At 31.1% G+C, this 5047-nt stretch overlaps 1 long non-coding RNA gene across 1 annotated transcript; it reads right to left on the bottom strand.

The window, feature by feature from the left end:
• Positions 1 to 542: 542 nt before the first annotated feature.
• Positions 543 to 1480, bottom strand: LOC120209207. Its single transcript, XR_005524378.1, has 3 exons — positions 1059 to 1480; positions 924 to 982; positions 543 to 691 (listed from the first exon to the last, which is right to left on the bottom strand). It is a non-coding gene; the product is annotated as an uncharacterized LOC120209207 (long non-coding RNA).
• Between the last annotated feature and the right edge of the window lie 3567 nt (positions 1481 to 5047).

Here is a 5047-nt window from a genome sequence, read left to right as displayed (position 1 = left end):
TTTTTAATAATTAAATTGATTTTATGTTCGAGTCAAGTTCATCGACTATGTATAATATAGATATCACTTAAAAAATATGAAGAACATATATGTATGTATTGGTTATGAAAAATCGTTAGATTGGAATTAAATATACATATATTATAATATTTACTATTAAATTTAAACAGAAACTCGAATAATTAGACTCAGTTTATAAAATGGAGTTGAAAAAAATTCAAACAAAGTTTAGGTTATAAAATAGGATTAATCAATTTGAATAATTTAAATTTTTTAACTCAGTGGTCCCTAAACATGGGATTAATCTATTTTAGACTCGGGTTTTGCTGTTATTATTAAACCTAGTATGTAAGTGAAATGCATCCATGAATGATTCTTAACTACACATGAATTAACATTAATCAAACCATGGACAGTATTGGTTGGAGTTATGGCACCAAATTTGTCCTTCAATGAATTTTCGTCAATGGATTCATTTTAATTATCAGGTTCGTAGAAGTCGATATTATTATTTAGAGTGATAAGCAAGAGTATACCTGGGATGAAGACTGTTTTTGACAACCTTCTGCCCATATTTTCTCCACTTATAACCATCGTCTAGCACATCAACCTCACTTCTCGTCTGGAAACAAACCTCGGTTCTCTAAGCTTTCTCCTCGCCTTCACTTTGCCCGAAGCTGAGTTCATCCACCTGCAAAAAAAAAACCCAAATTTTCTCAACCTTTTTGTAGTGGAAATCAGTACAAACTATGTCCACTAAGAAGAAAGAGAAAGTTAGAGCAATATAGATGGATGTGTGGTGTCATTCCATTAGCAAGTGAAGCAAGCAATAACCTTCCCTAGTCTTCCATCTAAGGATTATGGAAAGACTATAAAGAAGACATGAAGCGTATAAATAAATAGAGCAAAGATATGAAGAATACCATGAATTATTGTTTCCATCGTTGATATTATTGACACGGGTCTGCTCCAAGGTCCCTACCTAAATTGTTTTCAAGTACCCATATCAGATACAAAAATTACCAGAAAAAAAGTATATATACAGAAATCCCAAATACCTGGCTGTTATGATCGGTAAACGCCGCCATGGCGGTGGAGTTGGTGGTGGTGGTGAGAGGCTGAGAAGGTTGCGCCGGGGACAGAAACTCATCTGGTTTTCTCCATATTGTGGAAACCCCATTTCATGGATGGCCTGTGGAATTTGTATCTCATAATTTGGGGCTCTCCTCCTCCTTCCATTATTTCTTCCAAAAAGAAAACCCTAAACAAAGGCAACGGCAAGCGAATCTCCTTCAAACTGATACTTTTCTGCAAGTTTTGGAATTTGTGCTCTTCACTTCCACACGAGAGTCGACTCAGTTTTCGAGTCAACTAGTAAAGGCTAGATATATCTTGGACAATGGTATCAATGGAATTGTTTTGATCCATGTGTAGGGGATAGATGTTTCAAGGGGACATGTATCATTCTCGTATTGACTATCATGTTCCTTTTTATACATATATCTTGTCTCAACGCATGATGTTTTCTAGCTAGGTCTACATAGGATCTATATAGATCAACCAATTACAATCAAATTGATATTAATTTCTACCACTTAGAATTTCATAAACTTAGATGTATGGTGTGTGTAAAGGATTTCGTGGCAAGGTACACAAATCACACCATCAATATTAGCTAGTGTATAAATCATGTCATGTGTTTCACATTTAGTATTATAATATATTTGTTATTATAATATTGTTGAAGAGATTTTCAACATCTTCAAGAAAAAAATGTAAGGTGATAGAATTTTTCAGGTAATCTTAGTGGTTAAGGAGAATGTTATTCTCTAGGCTTTATAGATTCAAATAAATGTATGTGTGATTTTAAAAATAATTTTAAACAAATACTGCCTTACATGTCTAAATACAGCCTCTAAACCCGGTGTAATATAAGAGAAAACTATAATACAACTAATTTGTTATATTATAAAAACGAAAGAATGGAATATTAAGGGAAAGAGAGCTGATTGTTGAGTCTTGAAGACAACGAGTTCATCCATGTCTAAATATTACTGATGAAGGATGGAAAGGATAAAGCCTTTCAAATCATGTAAAACCACGTTTGCGATAAATTATTAGAGAGCTATAGTTCACTACGTCATCTGTGGTTTCAACCAATAAAATTTATCTATCTCAAAATAATTTTGAAATATCTAGTCACTCCTTATTTACATATAGGAAAAGGGTGAAAATTCACCTTAACAAATAAGATGGATAGATATTATCAGTCGATGTTAAAGATTACGTCAGTCTAATAATATTTCGACATTTACACTATGATCACCCTTGACGCAAAAAGAAATACTATTAAAAGACAAAAATGATCACTCATGCACTCCCATCCTCACATTTTCCTTTCCATTTCTTCCCCTTTTCACGTTCTTAGTTTTCTTGATATGTGGTGTGTATTTAATTCATTCATCGACTTGAATCAGATATTAGAGACAAAAATAAAAGTCATGATTAAACAACAAGAAATATTAAATCATCTCACTTCAAAGTTAATAGAGACATCATAAGTAATTAACCTAAAATTTGAGAGGGACAATATTTAATTTGACGAAAACTAAAATTACTATCAGATAAAAAAAGATGTATAATTCCCTTTTATACCCTAATACCTTCGTCTCTAATTACAAAAATTTATTATGAGTTGCACGAACCAATTTATCTCCATAGTTAAATGAATCGTCGTTATTCTCAAAGGTTACGGGTTCGTACCAGCGATTGCAACATAGTGATTGAGCGTTCGTTGTTAAATGATTGAGAGTATTTAGAACATATACTACTTTGTATTCATTATCTTAATAAAAAAATCACTATGGGTTAGGTCGTATTTAATACTCAGTAAGATGGCATATGATTCTTTCTAGAAGAGTTTTTGTTTATATTTATAATAAATTCTTCATAGATATTCGGATGTGCATATGATTCTTTTCAGAATTCCTAAAACTCTTAGCCTCTCTTTATACACGCCATGAAAACATCCTCTCAACTCTCTCCACAACACCACCACCACCAACTTCCTGTCTTTCCGTCTTACATCACACAACTACTTTAAGAAAGCAATTTTCTAAGGAATTTCGCATCCTTAATTATTCATGGTACCAATTCATAGTTTAATAAATTAACGACTTGAAAAACCCTAATTATTTCAATCTGTCTCGTTGTCAACAGTCGTCTAGGAGTACATAGACTACGAGACACTCCCAATTACATTCTCCTTAGGAGTACAAGTCTCTCTTTCTTCGTTTAAGTAATTTTAAGTTCAAATGACGGGTGTGGTATAGTGGAGCTAATGGTTCGTCGGTGATCCAAGAAAAAAACACAGCTTTCTTGCTTTCAAGCAAACGTCCGTGCTTTGAAAAATGGTGTATTCATGTGTCATGCGTAGCGCAGCATTATTGGATTGCTATATACATTTCTTGTGAGCTAAGTGACGGTTTAGACCAACAATCATATTTAAATATTATGTACTATTGTAGGAACAAACTTTTAATCCTTAAATTCATCTAAATTTTATGTTTGATTAAATGCGTAACGTATTTGTTTATATGTGTAGGATTAAAACAAGTTTCTGCTAGGAAAATATGTATAAAATAAAACCCTATTTTGCTGCAACCATTTTGCTTTTGATAGTAAAAAGGAAGAAATATGTGAGTGGATGAAGCCAGAGTGCTTTAGTTTACGATTTATCATCATATATACATGCTGCTGACAAAATTATATAATCATGTTGAAATAGAGATCCTTGGAATCCCTCAGCGGCCAGAGGCAAACAACAACAGAAGATATTACTGTAGATGGTGCCTATGAATATGATTGCTAATTTTGTCAGATTTTTTTCAACCGTATATACTATGACTCATTCCACTGCAGATTCTTCTTCTGATTAGGGTTTTTCAGCCAATATATAATGACCCATTCTACGCAACATCAATATAGAATAAAATATATACAAAAAATTATATCTCAAAATATATATAATATTTCTTATATCTCAAAGTCGTTATATCTATCACAAAAACTCATAATATCTTAAAAGACTTTCTCATCGTCTCTACAAAATTCATTTATGAAATATAGACTCTAACGAATATAAAAAAAGACTACATGTCTTAAAAATATTTTTTTTAGTTTTACAAGACTTACTTTATATTTATAGAGAAAATAAATTCAATCACCAATAATTCTTAATTCATAAGAAATATCATTTGCATAAACTTAATCATCAAATAATTTTCAACAGTTATAATTATAATAAAATTCAATTTAATTTTTAATTAGAATTTGAATCACTACATAATAAAGATCTAAGTTAATATTTAACGTTTAAATTGATATTTTTTTATCAATCTGAGGTAAGTACAAGACAATATTTATTTAAAGATAATACTCAACCTTTCGACAATGAACGCTCACACCCTTAGCATCTATGGTGCTCAAATCTGGGTTCTCAAGGAATAACAATTTCTTTATCACATATGCCATTTTTTTTCTCAACAAAGATTATTTTATTAAGGATTTGAAGAAATAAATTCAATACCTAAGTTGTGTGTCTCATTAAAAACCTCCCTACACCTAATTGGAGGAAAATATAATAACACAACTAGGTAACAAAAATAACTCTACAACTGATTTAACGGACTATCACTAAAGAAACGACTGACAAACCATATGAAATTTCAGTATATCACAATTACAACTCGAACTTTTGCTTATGAATATTCCTTAACACTACGCCTTAAAAGCTCACTCCTTTCCATCCCTTCAATGGCTCGAAGATCTGTCATATCATTGTGGCTAATAGTCGGTCACTTGAATCGTGCTTAAATTGATATTTAGAATAACATAAAAGCTAGATTAATATAATATAATAGAAAGGTATCAAATTAATCAAAAGCATATATTTGTATATATAGAGACATACATATAATTTTATATCATGGGAACTTATAAAATTTTAAGGAAACAAAAATTTATAATCAAAATATAAGATAATTTA

Source organism: Hibiscus syriacus, unplaced genomic scaffold (genome assembly GCF_006381635.1).
Source record: "Hibiscus syriacus cultivar Baekdansim isolate YM2019G1 unplaced genomic scaffold, ASM638163v2 tig00018272_pilon, whole genome shotgun sequence".
In the NCBI taxonomy this organism is placed as follows: Eukaryota; Viridiplantae; Streptophyta; class Magnoliopsida; order Malvales; family Malvaceae; genus Hibiscus; species Hibiscus syriacus.
This window is presented reverse-complemented; position numbering and strand designations above follow the sequence as displayed.